Genomic DNA, 19,688 nt, shown 5'->3' with positions numbered 1-19,688 from the left:
AACAGATTTCACAGAGAAGAATCAAAGAGAACAGTAAAATTTGAAAATCTCAACTCTTGACTAGTTCTGGTAAATAGAAATGGGACAGGTGGTTTCATCCTCCTAGAATCAGTATATTATTCTAAAGAGAATGGAAGTCACTTTGGTTTAGAACCCCTTTAGAAATGAGGAGGGTTTGAACTCTTCTTTCTTGAAGTGTAGATGTGAGTTACGTATATCTTCCAGGTAGTCACACACAATTGGCAAATGAGTTGACATCCAGAAGTTAGTCATGCTATGCATCTATTTTCCAGGCTCACAGTTTTATGATATGTTGACAATAACAATGAGATTTGATGATGAGGGCAGCCCGGGTGGCTCAGCGGTTTAGCACCACCTTCAGCCCAGAGCGTGAGACTGGAGACCCCGGATCCAGTCCCACATTGGGCTCCCTGCGTGGAGCCTGCTTCTCCCTCTGCCTGTGTCTCTGCCTCTCTCTCTCTGTGTCTCTCATGAATAAATAAATAATTTTTTTTAAAGAATGACTTTATTATAAAAAAAAGATTTGATGATGAGGGTTGCTAGACACTGAAGACTTTTTGGAGTTGCTGTTCTTGTGTCCTGGAATCCCCTTTCTTCTTTCTTTCTTTTCTTTCTTTCTTTCTTTCTTTCTTTCTTTCTTTCTTTCTTTCTTTCTTTCTTCTTTCTTTCTTTTTTTCTTTCTTCTTTCTTTTTCTTTTTTTTTTTTTTAAAGATTTTATTTATTTATTCATGAGACACACACACAGAGAGAGAGAGAGAGAGGCAGAGACATAGGCAGAGGGAGAAGCAGGCTCCCTCCAGGGACGCCAACGTGGAACTCGAGCCCAGGACCCCAGGATCACAACCTGAGTCAAAAGCAGAAGCTCAACCAGGTACCCTGGAATCTACTTTCTTTAAAGTTTTCAAAAATTTGATACCATCTCATATTTCCCCAATGGTTTTTTTCTAAAGGCAGAGAAATGGATTTAAATGGTCTCTCAAGATCCCTTTGACCCTCATTGAATCTGAGTTTGCTACCTATCTTGCAGGCCACCAGGTTGTATTAACCATTAACCACAGGAAGTGCGATGGTCCATGAAAATAGTAATTAATGAAAGGCTTACCCAAAGTTGTTATGGGATCCATTGACTTTTTTCTCATGTTTTAAATGGGTTAGAATTAAGAGGAGGGATATCTACGAAATCCAGAGAATGCATCTGCAAAAGCATTAAAGAGGATGCTATTTTCTTTCATCTTTTCATTTGTACAATTTCTAATAATGGTAAATCTTTGGAGATTCACTCATCTGTTCTAGAGAGCTGTGACTCCAAGAGTTTAAACCCCTTTAATCTGGAATTTGAGTTAAAAACTACCATCAAATTACAAAGGTGTCAATCATCCTTCTTTTAACTGTGTAAATGAAATGTAATCCCAGTAGAATTTTTCTTAGAACTCATTGGGATGCCCAGGAAAAGTAATATGAAGAATCCAAAATGTGTATGGGTGCATGAGATAATGAGTATGTTTTTATGTGTTTCAATTCAGTTAAAATTTTTTACTCCATGAGTGTGAAAGTAGCTTTGATCTGGAAAATATTCCTGGATTCTATTAGGACTGCTATTTTTTTTCCTGTAAAGGCATATACTTTTAAAAATCCCAATTGTAAGGAGATACAGAGAATTGAAACTTGCACTGCAGTAAAATCTGGGCAATTGTATGATTAGACCATTTCCTTCTTCCCTAGAGACATGTGAATAATAAAAATAGCTCCAGAATCATTTAGTGTAACCTTTGTTCATTCAGACGTTCACTCAGCACTTCTTACTTGTGGTCGAGTTTGCTTTGTTAATGCATTATTTATGTGATCCTAATTTTACTTTCACCTTAGATTCCAAGTATTATAATAATAATAATGTTTATGGAAATATTATTTGTGAAATTTAAAGCAGATATCTCTCTTTTTAAACATTTTTTAGAAAGCACAAAGTTTTAATATTTTTATATTTATCCTCCTTGTTATTTTATTTGCTGTCATTTTTATGACCTCAAGTCCATATTGTGGGTAAAAGATAATTCAACATCCCTGGACACTCTCTTTGTGTTCAGCTTCATGTGAGTGTATCTAGTAGGGAGGATGCAGATATGTTTAAATCCCTCTACTGCTTACCAGTTGGCCAAAGTTCAGTTTCTTCTGTATGTTTCTGGTTTTAATAGTTTGAATTTTCAGTGGGCAAAAAGTGTCGGTAATTCTCAAGGTCCTGCATTTCCTTTCTAGGCTGGTCCAGTTTAGTCAATGGAATCCTCTCATGTCATAAGGAGAGAGACAAAAGCCTTCAGTTGCTCCTATGTTACTGAAATCTTAAGGTAAAATCCCACAGTTTTGGGTCCTTGCATTTTATGTATATTGTCTTGTCTCCCATCTAATACTTAAGCTTTTGAGGTCAGAGCTGTGCCTCATTTATTTTGAATTCTTCTATCTGGGTCCCTAATAAGTATTCAGTAAATACTTGTTTAAGTTAAATGAACTTTTAATCTTTGATGGGATGGCAATTACCAATGCCAGACAGTTTGGTATTAAAGTGAATGTCCTTGGGTCATCTTGACAATCTATATTCACTCAAAGCAGTCCCTGAGCCCCAATGCATTTCTCTATTTGGTAAAGTAATTCATTCAATTATTCTCAAGCAATTCACTTTTAGTTTTCCTAATTCAAGTAGAACTCTGTATCAGTCTTATTTTCTTCATGTTCACAATTCTTCCTATCTTCCTGTATTTCTGTACTCCAAACCTCTCTAAGTTCCCAAACAGCTGAACTTTGACTTTCAGAGGGATTTACCATCATTCCTCCAAAACAGTTGCTGGATATTGTGAGTTCATTTGTCTGGATTTTTTGACCACACTGAAGCCACTTATATTTATTCTGGATGCTTGGCTGCCCAGACTTACATGATGATTATATTCTTCCCGTCTGAATATACCTTGGGGTAGGAGTGAGGGTGGGTTTTAAAGGAGAGTATCATGTCAGTTTTCACGTGTTTTCAGTTAAGTCAGAGAAATCATTCCTGAACTTAGTCTCACCAAAAAGGGGAAATTATTGGACAGTCACAAGGTGCCTCATAGAGGGGAAACAGAACTGTGTGTGCCAGGAGTAAGACTGGCTGCAGGGGTGTCAGGCCTAGAACCAGGGGTTCAGTAACCATCACATTTCTCCTCCCTTCCCCTTCCCACATCTCTTTCTTCCACTTCCTTCTCTGGGTTGGTTTAAATTTCTCCTACTTCTTACGGGCTTTCTACATGTAGTAAAAGCATGTTGTAAAAATATGGCTGGTTCAGAAATATCCTTCCAGTTCCATAAATTAAAAGGCAAGGTCCTGTTAAAAAAAAAAGTTAGTTTTTGCAATGGGGAAGGTCAGTGAGGGAGTGGGAGTTGGTGATATAGAGAGAGACCCAATTAGAGAGAATAAGTATAAAATAAAATTAGAGGCCAAGACGATATCCAAGATATCTTTGGATATCTATCCAAGTGTTCAGTGCCCATGGATCAATGTGGAGGCTGGTTTGCTGTTGCAGTGGGCAAACAGCTTCTGCAGACCACCAGTTTGCCTCTCCTTACCCTTGGGAGCACGTTCACCATTACTTAATTCAAAAGGAAATTTAGATTAAATGAAATCATCTTCTATGTATGTCCAAGTTTCTCTTTGTAGAAGTTTCTGCCATCAAACTGTGTTTCTTTTTTGATAAACTTTTCATGTTTAAAAGATGGATATTTTGGGGACGCCTGGGTGGCTCAGTTGTTGAGTGTCTGCCTTTGGCTAAGGGCATGATCCCAGGGTCCTGGAAGAGTCCCACACTGAGCTCTCCACAGGAGGCCTGCTTCTCGCTCTGCCTATGTCTCTGCCTCTCTCTCTGTGTATCTCATGAATAAATAAATAAAATCTTTAAAAATGTATATTTTTGTTCCACTTATTAAAAAAATATTCTATTTACTTCTCAACTCTCTTTGGTGTAGTTTCTACCTTTATCACTCCCCTGAAATCATCCTGCCAACCTTCACAGTTGCCTCCTAGTGGCTAATTTGTGTGGTTCCTTCTCCTACTGGTCTTCCATATCCTTTCTTAAGATTTGAAACTGCTCTGGCCACATTTTCAAAACCCATTCCCCTTTATCTTCTAGGATGTCACTTTCCTGTGGTTCTCTCTCCGTATGCCTTTGCTGAACTCCTTTTTCCTGTGTTTCTTATAAATTTTAGCATTGTCAAGACTCTTGATCCTTTCTTTTGGTATTCTTCAGATTCCATTTGGATGAACTCACAAGGATTTCCAAGTATTTACTTCTGGGACATTTCTTGATCTTGCTCTTCAGATCTGTTTTTCTAACAACCATTGGACAGCTGCATTTTTATAGTCTCCAAACCCCTGAAACTCAGCATGACACATACCAAGTTCTTTCTCCTTGTCTTCACCTCTTCCTTCTTAACTCTCTATCTGGTTCATTGATAACATCCTCTAAGGATCAGCTGGGGCAGAGATACTGTTATCTCTCAATACCTGTTCTCCTTTCCTTCCATAGTAATACAATTTCATATTTTTAGCTGGATTAATGACCACTCAGAAAAAAGATTACTTTCCCAATCTCTCTGTGGTGAAGTTTTGGCCAAAGGAATGCAAATAGATGTGTCACATGGTGGCTTATGAAAACCTTTAAAATATTGCTAGCATCTTTCCCTTGTCCTTACTTTCTTTGTTCCTTCTCCAATCCTGCTACCTACAGAGTGAATGTGATGACAGGAGCTTGAATGGCCATCTTGGACCACAAGACTGAGAGCCACACCTGGAGAACACTGAATTATATGCAGGAAGGAGCTGGGGTCTCTGAGGGCTTCGTGGAGCAGAGTCATTCATCCTACACTGCCAATTTCTGGATTTACATCCAAGAAATTAAGCATCAGTCTTCTCTAGTCTTTGCTATGTTTTGTCCTTGTTATTCACAGGAAAATCTAATTCTTCCTGATAAATCAGCCAAACCTAAATCTAGAGTAATGTTAGACCAGTCCCTTCTTCCAACACCCACATACAATCAGTCTTCAGCTCCTATTGAGTCTACTACTCTGGTATCTTTCTCTTTTCTCTTAAACCTTTATGTCTTCAATCCTGACCTTCAGTTTTATTCTTTTCCAGTATATACTCCACACTGCCCCTGGAATGACCTTTGCAAAACAGATTAAATCCCTGATTAGCCTCCTGAAATTATTCCCACTATCTACAGTTCTTAGTATGGAAAAGTCTTCATGATCTGGGTCTCACAGTTCATTTCTTACTAGTCCACCAAATTGATGACTTTCCAACTATAGTTCTGGACCATCCCACCCTATTTCATATATCTGTGCCTTTGAATGTGCTGATCCTACAATCTGGTGTGCCCAGTCCTTTTTCTTCCTCAACATTCATCTAGATCCTTTTGGAGCATTTTCCTAATTCCCAAAGAAAGGAAGGATACTGATTACTTCTCCCTTTATGATAAAATGAACCTTACATGTACATCTGTATTGCAGTTTTTACTCTGTCCTATAATTACTTGTTTATATCCCTCCCTCTTTTATTTTTTTTTTATTTTTTATTTTTTTAGATTTATTTATTCATGATAGACATAGAGAGAGAGAGAGAGAAAGAGAGGCAGAGACACAGGCAGAGGGAGAAGCAGGCTCCATGCCAGGAGCCCGACGTGGGACCCGATCCCAGGACTCCAGGATCAGGCCCTGGGCCAAAGGCAGGCGCCAAACCACTGAGCCACCCAGGGATCCCCTCCCTCCCTCTTTTAGACTGTGTGCTTTTTTGATGATAGAAACCATCTCTCCATTTATCATTAGCGTCTAACCCAGGGTCTGGCATATGGTAAGTGCTCAGTGACCTGTCTCTCTGCTTCCACCTTTGCACTCCATCTGTATTAGCTTTTATTGCTGCAACAAATTAGTACAAGCTTTGTGGTTTCAAACAAAGAAACTTTATTATCATAGATTTCTGGATATGAGAAGTCTAAAATGTGTTGGCTGCATTTCTTTTAGAGGGCCTGGGGAGAATCCATTTCCCTGCCCTTTCCAGCTTTTAAAGGCTGCACACATTTCTTGAGTCATGGCCCCCTTCCAGCTTCAAAGACAACAGTGACGTTCAAGTCTTTCAACACTGCATCACTCTGACTAACTCTCAGCCCCCTTTTTCACTTAGAGAGACACTTGTGGTTACATTGAGCCCACCCAGGGACTCCAGGATAATCTCCTTATCTCTTCCCATCTGATTAGCAACCTTAATTCCCCTTTGCCATGTAACATAGCATATTCAGAGGTTCAAGGGATTAGGCCATGAACATTATTCTACCTACCACACCATGTCAAGTCTATCCTTACCATACTGGCCATTAGAGTGGTCTATTAAAAACACTTGTTAGATAACATCACAGCTCTGCTGGAAACCTGCCAGTAACTTCTGCTCTCAGGGTAAAAGTCTTTGTAGTAATATTCTTATGCTTTACATGGTTTGACTCTTTGTATGCTCCCTGACCTCTGGTTTATCCTGTCCCAGACAATCCCAAACATACCAAGGACAATCTTGCCTCATGGCCTTTTCATCAGATAGCTATGTGGCTCACGCCCCCATTAGCTGCAGGAATCTGATCAAATCTCAACTTATCAGTGCCTTTCTTGACAAAATCATATGAAATAGCAACTCTCATTCTTTTGTCAATTCTTATTACATTATTATTTTATTTTTTCTATAGTCCTTATCCTTATATGACCTACTGTGTATTTACTGTTGTTATTTTAAATTTTCTGTCTTCCCCCCTGTGAACCAGGATAACAGTTGTATTTTTTTTTGCTATTGTTCACTGTTGTATCTCTGGTCCTTAGAAAAGTGCCTGACACATAGGAAACTTTCAATAAACATTTACTGAATGAAATAATTGATGCATGCATACATGTATGAAGCACTGTTGCTTTATCTAGAGCTGGAAGGGGTTTACAAGGTGAAGGAAAATGGAAGGCCAGTGTTAAGTTGGGTGCCTAGAGTTATTTCAAATCCATTTTTTAATAAAAAGAATTCTCTTATCTCTATCATTAAATGAAGAGGCTCATATCAGCCTTTAAGGAGAGTTTATAAGTCAACATGACTAATTTTTCAAAGAGTTATAGTAATTTGCTTTAAATATAAATATACTTCAGGAGAGGGAGAGATTGCCCAGTAGCATGCCAGTCCCATTGCAAATGCCATGCAGAGCCAGCACCCAGGAAGCTTCTGCAAGCATGTTCTCTGAGCCTCAGGGCCAAGACAAAAAGTTAACACATCTTAAGATTGATGTGTTTTAAAATTTAAAAAAATTCCTCATTTGAAGAAGTGAAAATGCTTCCTGTTAACTTTTGATATTTAGGCCAAGAGAGTATTTTTTTAAAAGATTTTATTTATTTATTCATGAAAGACACACACACACACACACACACACACACACACACACAGAGGCAGAGACATAGGCAGAGAGAGAAGCAGGCTCCCTGTGGGGAGCCCAATGGGGACTTGATCCCCTGATTCTGGGATCATATCCTGAGCTGAAGGCAGACGCTCAACCACTGAGCAACCCAGGCGTCCCTCCTGTTAACTTTCTTTCAAATTGTTTTCTTTCTGTTTCCTGGAAATGTTGAAAGTAACTAATACCCTCTATAAAGCACATACGTGTTCTTGACTGAAATTCCATGTTATACAAATGTTTAAGTGGTAAAACCTATAAGATGAAAAACACACATGCACACACAAGAAAAAGTATATTCAGAAAATCTTAAATCTCAGGGTGAATTTTCTGGGGACAATAGAATTCTCTTAGGTGTAGGCATAATGGTAATTTATTGAAAGTAGACTAAATTTCATGCAAAAAGTCTTCTGGGAATGGTTGACAGCTCCTCCCTGAGGCAAGTGAAGAATGCTGGTACAGAAACTACCTTGTGCTTTTCTGGGTCCCAAATCATGTATCTGAACCTATCTCTTGCCTCTAGCCCATTCCAGAACCTTTGCCTCAGCTGTATGATTGTTTATATAATTCTGAAATTGAATAAAAAAAAACAAAAAACAACCTGAAAGAACCAAGGCCAGAAAGGATGTCAGGTTATTTTTTGCTGCATTCTTGTATTAAAGCAAACAAAGAAACAGATGACAAAGTTTAATGTCCTTTAATGTTTACCCAACATCTGTTTTTCAGGTGTATTAATTTTATATTTACCTTTCAGAGGGATAGATGTGCTCATTCTCTTGATCCTGCCATGGCTTATGGTATATGCATATGTCAAAACATCCAAATGTGCACTTTAAGCATGTGTGATTTATTTTTTGCCAATTATACTTCAATAAAGATATTTAACACATTTTTAAAATGCACAGTCACACACACACACACACACACACACACACACAGAGTTCTATCTTCTAAAGCTCCACCACCCGATAGACTCCTGCAGCTTTTTACGTTAATTGAAATTAAAGAAAATTAGGATTTCATTTCCTTAGTTGCCTTAGACACAATTCAAGTGCTCAGTAGTCACATGTGGCTAGTGGCCTTCGTGCTGGACAGAGCAGGCATAGAACATGTCCATCATTGAAGAAAGTTCTACTGGACAGCATTGCTGTAAATAATTCTCCATTTGCCTCATATCTGCATTTCTGTGCCTCATCTTACTTTATGCTCTTATCAAAGAAATGGTCTCACCCTTTCCTTTTCATAGAAACTAGGGCAATTTTTCTAAAATGCAAATCTGCTTGTCACTCTCCTGCTCAAAATCCCCCCATGATGAAATCCAAACTCCTGCGAGGGGAAGCTATGAAAGGACCTCTCCATCCTCATTTCCTCCCTTTCCCTCTCTGTCTTCTCTGTGCACCTGTTCTCGAGGAACATTGTTTCATTCACCTCCTTGGTCCAGAAGGCTCTCTGCTTACCTCTCTACTTAGTATATTTATGTTTAAATTTTAATTTAAAAATGTGATCTTAGCTGTGAGTTCTTCCTCAGGTGGACAATTAAGTGGCTACCATCTTTTGCCCCATAGCCTATTTATTCTAGGGATTTATTAAGATTTTCTTTGGGGATTAATGTATAGCCATTTCTATCAGTGTTCTATGTGGACCTGGAAAAGAAGGTACAATATCTGATGATAGAGAAGAAGTATGATCTATTTTACATCATCCTCGTTGATGGCATTTTGCAATACAAACTGTATTTTCTCTTTTTCAGACCTAGTCTAAAATACAATATAATCATATATATTTTTTAAAGATCTATTTATGTATTTTAGAGAGAGAGAGCACACAAGTGGAGTGTGAGTGGGGCATGGGGAGAGGGGGAGGAAAAGCGGACTCCCTGCTGAGTGTGGAGCCCTAGGTGGGTCTTGATCTCACAACCCTGAGATAATGACCTGAGCTGAAATCAAGAGTCAGACACTCAACTGACTGAGCCACCCAAGTGCTCAATATAGTCATATTTTTAATGGAAGTTTTTAAGGCTTTAAACCTAATTTCTTTGATTGTCATAATAAATTGCATATCTGAATTCCCTCAATTAGAGACAAAAATTCAATACAGTTGTAGTCTCTCCTATTCTCAACTAACACTTCACCATTTCTTAAACTCAGGCTTCAAGGCAGGTGATTATGTATATGTATGTATGTGTGGTATATGCTATCTATTTATCTATCTATCATCTATCTATCTCTATCTCTCTATCTCTCTATGTATCATCATAGGTAGGGTCCTCATGAATGGCATTAGCGCCTTTATAGGAAGAGACATGAGAGCTTTCTCTCTCTGCCCTCCACTATAATGATACAATGAGAAGATGGCTTTCTGTAAGCCCAGAAGAGGGGTCTCACCAGGCACTGATCTGCCAACAGGTTGATTTTAGACTTCCCAGCTTCCAGAAATGTGATAAATAAATGTCTATGGATTAAGCAACCCAGTCTATGGTATTTATTATAGCAGCTTGAGCTGACTAAAACAGTATATCTTTGTGTACTAACACACACACACATACACACACACACACACACACAATCTTGAATGCTGACACCTTTCCTCATCATTTCTCTTCTCTATTTGACTCCCAGAGCACTGGCAATTAGACCTTAGACTCTGTAGGCCTCCAGGCAGGAGTTTGAAGTATCTTCTCGGGGTATCTGATAAATAAATAAAGACTTACAGATGTAATTGGACATCATCAAGCTGTCCAGACAAATAATGTGAAGTGTTTGGTGGACAATCCTTTCCACTTGCTCAAAGATCCAAATTGCATTTTTAGTTTCTCCCTTTTAAACATGAATGGACAACTAAGAAGTCTCTCACTTCTGAGAACAGTCTCTAAAATGAAGGAGGGGCATTCAAATAAGCAAGCAGCAAAAAAAAAAAAAAAACAACTTGTAGTAATAAAAAAACTATATTGTAGAACATAGTTTTATATTCTATAAGGAAAAATATATTAAAATGTTATCAATAGCCTCAAGAAATAAGTGATTGCATCCAGAAAATAAGAACAATGATATAAAATATGAACATTCAGGAAACATAAAAAGAGCTTTTGGAAATTAAAAACACATTAGCAGTTGAAAAGTTCAAATGAAGGATTAGAAGATAACAAGGAAATTTCTAAGAAAGAAGAACAAAAAGGTAAGGACATAAAAGATTAGAGGGAAGATTGAAGAATTGGAGGACTAATCTAGGCTGTCTAGTATCTGAATAGGATTTCCAGGCACAAAGAATAGAGGGAAGTGAAAGGAAGAAATTACCAATAAATAATTCAAGATATTTTTTAGACATGAAAGACACGTGTTTCTTAATTAGAAGAGGTTTAAAAAGGCTCTCTGCCTAGTACTATAAATGAAAACAATGCATTCCAAGGCATGTCATCATGGAATTTAGTCATGTTGGGTATGAAAAGAAGATTCTAAAAATAGAATCTCTGATATGGATCAGGTACATAGAAAGTATCAGGAATCAGAATGATTTTGGACTTCTCAAAGCAACACTGAGGCAAATCATATAGAGCTAGAAGACAACAGGATTCTGAAGGAAAATTCTTTCTGACCCATAATTCTAAGCTGACTCAAACTATTCACTTGCATGTGAAGATAAAACAAAATTTCTGCTTTTAGACATACAAAGTCTCAGAATATTTCTATTTATCATTTCTTATGATGCTACTAGGAAATATACCAAGTACAGAATGGGAACAAACCAAGAAACAAGAACCATGGGATATAGCAGAACAAAAAGAAGATCCACCCCTGGAGAGAGGTAGGAGGAATCCCAGTACACCAGGCAAGGAGTCAGCTAGTGTGACTCAAAACACAGGTATATTGAGTGGCCATCACCATAAACCTTTTGGCCACTGTCTCTATTTTAACCTTGACAATACCAGGATGTGCCTGCCCAGATTCTGATCTGTACTTGGCTTGTTTAAACCACATAGTGATGAGTTCCTTCTCTTCCCTCCATGTTCTGCTGCCAGATCAGCTGAGGATTCTCATTCCTTTACTTTGACTTACTTTTGAGGGTTAGAGTTTGGCTATGTTCAAAGCAGAGAATACAGAGCAACCTCAGTGTCTGTCTACACTAGATTCTTGCCAGATGCCCTGAGTATGGAAAGCCTAATTTTTTCAGAACTTGCTAACGTCCTTGCCCTCTGGGATCCACATAAGGGCCTCTTCTAATTGCTCAAGGAAACTGACACCTATGACCTAAACTGTTGAGCTTTCATCTTACACTGCAATATAATTGGCTTTTCCCTTACACAGCTAAGTTTGTACTTGCTACTTCTAAAAAATTAATCAAATTTTTAAAAAGTTATAGTATTAATAATTAAATGCTTGTTTGATGGAAAAAAGAATACTTTCATTCTTGGGTCTTGATTGGTCCTTGCAGGCTACACAAGAGTTGAGGACATGGTTGTATCGGAGTATTGAAAAGGTGGCCTTGACCTGTGGATGACTAGACTGAAGACCACCTAAAAAAGATGGGTAATAGGAACTGATGTGATCAGTGATTGACTGAAAGATGCCTAAGATCATGGGGCAGAAGGGAGCAACCTCATCGCCCTTTCCGCAATTATCTTATTAAGAGCTTATTCCAATGGTCCCTTTTGATAAGACTGCCATACCCTTAGGGCAAAACGTTAATTAAGATGTAGGCCAACTTCAAGATGGGTAGTCACAGATTTTGTCCTCCAAAATCTTATGTAATTTCCCACTGTCTCTGATCTTTGAGGATATGAAAACAGTATAACAATTGTTGTACATTAAAAATTACTGATTTCTTAAAGTTAAAAGTTCTGTGCCCTTTGTAGCATCCTGACACCCTTCCTCAGTGTTCAAAAATTTCTTGTCTCCTGCAACGGCTATTGTCTATAATAACATTGGCCTTATCCTGAATTATATTGTTATCTTTTCTTTGAGTTTTGTTCCTTGATTAGGTTGTGAGATCCCAAAGTGCAGTTAATAAATACCTCCCACTTCTAATTTGCCACTTAGGCTCTACCACATTGCATTGAAAGAGTAGTCCCGGTTTCCATCTCTTCTTATTCTCAGCCAAGTCAAGCACAGCTTCTCATTGCACATTTGCGGCAGCTCTACCAGAAAGAGGAAGTTAGTATCTCCACTTCCCAGAAGAGAACACTAAAGCTTAGAGGGTTCATGGTGAGATCCCTCAGCCAGTGAAAGGCAGAGCTGGGAGTCAACACTGTGCCTGATTATGCAGCTTGACATCCTAAGCCCTATGCTATTTGAGCTCTCTATTCATTTCCTTTCTGTTTCAGACAGAATAGGTGCCTTTCAGCTTTAGGAAGGTTAACTTGGGAAGTTGTCACAGAGGCAATGAGCATTGTTATTCTGTTCCATTCTGCCTTTTCTTGTTTCAGCTCTCTATCATGATTGTTCCTTTTTACTAACTAGGGGCCATGGCTGGAATGAGGGAATGCTGAAGGATCTTGGGGAGATCCAGAGTTTGGGGGTCTGTGGCAACAATCAGTATGTTAATCACCTAACAATCATCAAACGATTTAACAAAAATACTTCCAGGATCCTGGGACTGGTACTTTCCATTTCTATTCCCACGTGAGGGAGGGCACAAAAGAGCACTATTCAAGATTAGCAGGGGTCTTGGCAGACCCCCAGTTCCACTCTGTCCCCATGCCCACACCCTTGTCTCAAGCCCGCTTGCCTGTCATTTCTCTGATAAAAGGGATCAAACCTTTCAGTGGTGGGGAGTGCTCACCACTCCCCATTTAGATTATGAAACCTGCTGTTTCAAAGGAGAGAGAATGAAGATTGCTGAGGAGGGCGGGGCAAGTGGATAGAAATAAAGAGAAGGGGGCTGAAGGCTGATAAATGGGCAAAAATAATGAGTTGAGAAACCGACTTGCTAACAAATGGCAAGAAATCTGTGAAGTGGAGGAGAGGATACCAGTGGGGAGTGGGGAGTGGGGCACGAGAAAGGAGAAAGTGCCCCCTGAGAGAGAAGCTAATAGCACACAACTGCTTTTATTTTTTTTAATTTATTTGTTATTTTTAAAAAGATTTTTATTTATTTATTCATGAGAGACAGAGAGAGAGAGAGAGAGACAGGCAGAGACATAGGCAGAGGGAGAAGCAGTCTCCATGCAGGGAGCTTGATGTGGGACTCGATCCCAGGACCCCGGGATGATGCTCTGAACAGAAGGCAGATGCTCAACTACTGAGCCACTCAGCTGCCCTGCGCACAGCCACTTTTAATATGGATCCATGACAGGGCCATCCTCTAATTATTTTTCTTGTATTGTCTTTTTAAATGCAAAATTTCATACTTGCAAAGGAATATGTATAGGTATCAAGTTATTTTTAAGTCATTAGAATTTCATGCCCAAATAAAATGAGAGAAAGCCCATAGTAAGTAAAAACAGGTTCTAGTCTTGCGTAAGAATGCAAGAAGCAGAGGTGCCTGGAATATGGGACTGATAATTTTCCCCTTACTGCTTGAAGTATATTGCAGGTAAAAACAGCAATTATTGTCAGGGACGTGAACAGCTTTTCCCAGTTTGCAGGGCTGATGTCTACATCCCTACACAGCTAGATTGGAGAGAGGTTTTACACTCAGGCCCTCCTATAGGGAAACAGTGTTTTCTTCTGGCCATAGTCTTAACTGATGTTAAAATGATGGAGCTCTGTGTGTCCCAAAGAACAGTTTCTTTAAAAATGAGATTGTATAATAAGAAGTTAATTCAGGGAACATTACTTGCAAACATTAAACAACTCCAAAACTTTCAAGTGCATTTGTTGAGAGTGATCTACCTGAAAAAAAGAGCCTATGATTTGATCCCACTGCGTAGTGACCCTTCATGGGTGACAACCCAAGTGTTTCCAGCTTTTATTTATTGAATGTCTTCCTGTGTTCTCTGGGACTCTGCCCAAGCCCACATAACACAGATGGAGGCATACAGGGAGCTGAGAACAAGAATGTCAAATTCTTGTCCTCTCTGTGTAAAAATCCTCAAACCAAACATGAGGCAGGGAACTGTTTGGGAGAAGATAAAGTTGGGCACTCCTGATCCTTGTCATGAGCAGATGAGGGGACGTCTAACCCGGAGAGGCAAGATTGCTGGAGAAGAACTGAGAGAGTTGATTCCAGAGTAGGAGGCCTTGCAGCCCTCTTCTCACATTGAACCAAGTCATGGTCAGGGTATAGAGAAAGATAAGAGAAATGCCACGCAGTTCTCATGTTGCTCAAGTAGAGGCAACTCAGGCCTTGCTTTTGGTCAGGAATTCTCTCCTGTGGGAATATAATCAATAATGCAGTGTATACAAATGCAAACACACGTTTGTTTTCCTTTTTAATGGGAATTGTGGAAATAGCATTTATAAGAATCTCTGTGTTCATAGGGCACAAACCACACAGAAAACAGTATATCTCTGTGTGAAGTTGCATGTTTTATGAATCTTGACTATTTTTTAAAAAATTATTTATTTATTTATGAGAGAGAGAGAGAGAGAGAGAGAGAGACAGAGGCAGAGACACAGGCAGAGGGAGAAGCAGGCTCCATGCAGGGAGCCTGATGTGGGACTCAATCCTGGGTCTCCAGGATCACGCTCTGGGTAGAAGGTGGCGCTAAACCACTGAGCCATCTGGGCTGCTCGAATCTTGACTATTAATAATAATAAACTCATTTGACTATGCCAGAGAAAAAAAGTAAATTATCTTTCTAGCTTCTCCAACTGAAGACCATATCACAAAAACAAAAAGTATGAGTCAAAAAAGGTAAGGGAAACATAGCATAGAGGAAAGGCTGGCCATTAGTGAGTAATAATATTTGTTACTTTTCTGGATTTTCTGTTTGTGGTCTTTGTCAGCTTTGTATAATTAGTGATTTGTTGTGATTAAATAAATGTTCATGTTTGTATTAATTTTTAGTATGCATTGCATTCTCTTTCTTAAAGAAGGCTTTCAAAATTGTTTAATCTGCTCTCCCACCAAACTGTATTTGCTTCTGATTCAGTTATAGAAAAAAAGAGTAGCAATTTTTGCACATTGAATCCATGTCTCAAAAATATGCTCATAAAAAAATACACTCAAGAGGTGCTCGAGTGGCTCAGTCGGTTAAGTGTCTGCCTTTGGCTCAGGTCATGATCTGGGGATCCTGGAATCAAGTACCATATTGGGCTCCCTGCTCAGCAAGGAGTCTGTTTCTCCCTCTGCTCCTCTCCCTACTCTCAGTCTCTCTCTCTCAAATAAATAAAGAAAATCTCTAAAAAAATACACTCAATGTACAAAATAGGTACAATTTTGTTGTGAACAGAGATTGTGCTCAATTTTTATTTTTTTTCTAACAATACTAGATACAGTCTACTTCAACGAAATTAATAGTTCTTTATAGGAGACACTGTGAGGTGGAGAAAGGGATATGGTCTAGAGACAGACAGGAAAACATTTGCATTCTAGCACTGCCACTGACCAGTGGTGGGCTCTTGAGAGTGTGTCTGGTCTTCCCTTAGCTACAGTCTCTCATCAGTCTTGGAAGGATGTACAGGAAGTACACCGTTGTGAGCCAGCCCCCCACCAGGATCAGACCTTTACCTATTTCAGAAAGACATGTCACCCAGGCCCCTCTGCCAGACATAAAATGCTTTCATGAGTTGATATTTAAGTCTGTCAGATATTTTTCCTGCATGTATTTGGATTAGCATGTGGTTTTTCTTTTCTAATTCAGCTAAAATGGTGAACTGATTGATGTTTATAACGTTAAATGAACTTTGTAAAACTGGGATAAACTCCACTTATTTGTGGCATGGTATCCTTTTTATTGCTGGATTTAACTTACTAATGTGGCACTAGGATTTTTTGTATATGTGATCTTGAGGGATACTGGTCTGCAGATTTCTTTTCTGTGTGATATGTTTGGTTTTGATATCAGTAGGAGTGCGCCTTGGATGTGTGGGGCTCCAAACAAATATTTTTTGCCAGGCCTTTGTCTATATAAACAATTTGATTAAAAATGCCTTGTGAAGTCCATAGGCCTCTGTGAAGTATGGTGAAGAAAAAAAAAAAAGAAGTATTTATACTTTTATTTATTATCTAATTGGTGCACAGGAAGTTTCTTTGCAGTATCCATTTCTTCCTATTTAGGGTCCCAAACCATGTCTTCCAGTTCTTTATCATCAAATGTATTGCCTCTGGCCTATTTTCTATGTGCCATCTAGAGAAAATGCAGCAATACTCTTATCATTCATAAAGCCAGAACCAATGTTATGGAAACAGCATAGATCATCTTACCTCTGCAATTCTGTCCTGCCATTCACTTGATGTTGATCACATCAGTACTCATGATGCCACATCACCCAACTGCCACCCATGAATAGTGGCTTCCAGTGGGACACAGTAATAGTTATTACTATGCTTTGCTGATGATGACCACAAATGCAGGTCTTACCCAAAGTGTGCAGGGAAATGTGAATGATATTACATTTTCTGGTCATGTTAAATGTACTGTTCGGTACTGTATAGCATAAATGTAGAAGTCTTAGCTATAATAGCTGCATTTCCAGAATGTGATGTTTCTCAACGTTGACCACACTTCTGCATTCCATAGATTGTCACTGGCAGGGAGAAGATGTGAGGAAGTCTATAGGTGAAGCAAGAAAGGCAGTCCCATTTGTACACGAAATGTTCACCTGTCATCTGGTGTGACCTAAAGCCATCCTGGGATCAATCAGAGGCATCATCAATCTGAAAGGCAATGGGTATTTCAGAGCAAGGATCTCAAAAACCCTCAGAGGAGACAGGCACAGCCACTTCCAAAGGACTGCTGACATGTCTGTGGAGCCTAAAGAGAGGATTGGGTCATCAACCAGGATGTGGGAAGTGCAGAGGGTAAACCATTCTCACCACCACAGGTGAAAGACACTACAGCCTGCAGGTGCTGTGATCGTGGGCAGCACTGCAATCAGAACGTAGATGGGTAAGAATCAAGGTATAGGTCTAAATATGTAGCTTGGACCCAAACAAGGGTTGGCAGTGAACTCTTAGTAGCCCAGAAACCTAAACTTGCTACGGGTCTGATGTGAGAGCTGCTCAAAATCAGCATGTCAGTATCATTCTGGAAGCCCAATCTTTCACGAGCCCACAAAAACAATATTGTGCTAGCCAGAGGGAGTAATCTGCTTGCCGGGCATCTGTCCTGAAATTAAAACCTTGTCATGGGGTCCTGGGTTGACTCTATAGGTATGAGCCCTTGAGCAAAATGGGGCATATGGTTGATAATAGGTGAGGGTAGAGGGTCAAAGAAGGGAGAATATGGGACGAGGACCAAGAAGTACCCATCTAGTCTCAATACACCCTACCTAGACGGCATTGTTAGTTTCAATTGATCCCAGTCTCCAGAGTGGGACTTAGAATATCTTGAGGAGGGCACTCTGAGGTATGGGGCTCTCTGGGGCATAAAAGCCCAGAGCAAGGCCCTTGCTTGCCTGAGTCTAAGGGTAATACTGGATAATAAGGTGATACTGGCTTCTTAGAATATTCCTTCCTCCTCTATAGTCATAAGTGTTGTGAAATATTAGCAATATTTATTCTTTAAATATTTCTCTCCCAGTTTTACTGAAATATAATTGGCATGTAACATATTAGTTTAAGGTGTACAACATAATGATTTGATATACGTATATATTATGATAAGATTAGCATATAAGTTTAGTTAATATCCATCATCTCACATAGTTATAATTTTTTTCTTATAACAAGAACTTTTAAGATCTACTCTCTTAAAGACTTTTGAATATACAATAGAATAGTGTTAATTATAATTGCCATGCTATACATTACATCCCCAGGACTTATTTATCTTTTTGTTTTTTTGAAGATGGCCAAGAGCAGAATTTATTTATAAGTGATGTATGTACATCCTCCTTCCAACAATCATGGTCAACGACAAGATGCTTCTTCAAAAACATTGGCATTATCTTCAATAGTTCAAACAACACGGTTGCTGTATATTAACTTATTAAGAAGTATTAAGTAAATCAGTCCCTGAACAATGTATAATAAAAGAATGGGTTGATGAACACTTCTTTTTCAAGTTTTTATTTAAATTCTACTTAGTTAACATAGGGTGTAATTTTGGTTTCAGGAGTAAGAACTTAGTTACCTTATAACTAAAAATTTGTACCTTTTGACCACATTTACTCATTTTTCCCACTCCTCCATCTCTAGTAACCATTAATCTGTAAGAGACTTCTGAAAGTAAGGCTTGGTGTTATTTCTTCTTTAAATGTTTTATAAAATTTACCAGTGAATCCACATGGATCTAAAGTTACCTTCACGGGCATTGAATTAGGAATTAAATTTATATAGGATATTCAGGTTTTATATATCTTCTTGAGTTCACTTTGTTAATTTTTTCTTTTCAAGGAAATTGTCTATTGTATCTAAATTTAAATTATTGGCATAGATTTGTTCATGATTTTCTCTCAGTACACTTTTAATGCCTATGAAATTTCTAGTGTAGTTTAGGATTTCCCTCTTTTATTGCTGATATTGGTAAATATTTGTTTTCTTTTTTCTTGATCAGTGTAGCCAGATGTTTATCAATTTTATTGACATTTTCAAAGAACCAGCCTTTGGTTTCATTGATTTTCTTTATTATTTGTTCACTTTCTATTTCATTCATTTCTGTTCCTACTTATTATTTCCTTCCTTCTTTGAGTTCAGGTTTGTTTTAATCTCTTTTTACACCTTTTAAAATAGAAGTTTAGAGAATTGGGTTAAGATCTTCTTTTAAAAAATAATTATCTATAGCTATAAATTTCCTTCTAAGCATGATTTTAGTTATAGCACTCAATTTTTGATATGTAGAATTTTCCGTTTCACTTAGTTCAGTTTAATCTAATTGTAGCTGAACAATATATTTAGTATGACTTCAATCTTTTTACATTTTTAAGATTATATGGCTCAGTAAACATTCTACCTTGATGTATGTCCCATGTATGTTTGAAAAGAATGTGTATTCTGTAGTTGCCATTGGATTGGTCTCTAAATGTCGATTAGATTTAGTTGGTTGATAGGGTTCCTTAAGTAAGATATCCTTATTGATATCTTGCCTAATTGTTCTATCAGTTACTGATAAGTGTTGATATATCCAAATATAATTA

At 38.4% G+C, this 19,688-nt stretch overlaps 1 long non-coding RNA gene across 1 annotated transcript; it reads left to right on the top strand.

Annotated features, from left to right (window-relative positions):
* Nucleotides 1-10,997: 10,997 nt before the first annotated feature.
* On the top strand, nucleotides 10,998-18,586 carry LOC111090660. The gene is made up of 3 exons (XR_005353068.1): nucleotides 10,998-11,313; nucleotides 17,132-17,500; nucleotides 18,401-18,586. It is a non-coding gene; the product is annotated as an uncharacterized LOC111090660 (long non-coding RNA).
* The last annotated feature ends 1,102 nt before the right edge of the window (nucleotides 18,587-19,688 follow it).

This window comes from Canis lupus, chromosome 1 (assembly GCF_011100685.1).
Source record: "Canis lupus familiaris isolate Mischka breed German Shepherd chromosome 1, alternate assembly UU_Cfam_GSD_1.0, whole genome shotgun sequence".
In the NCBI taxonomy this organism is placed as follows: domain Eukaryota; kingdom Metazoa; phylum Chordata; class Mammalia; order Carnivora; family Canidae; genus Canis; species Canis lupus.
This window is presented reverse-complemented; position numbering and strand designations above follow the sequence as displayed.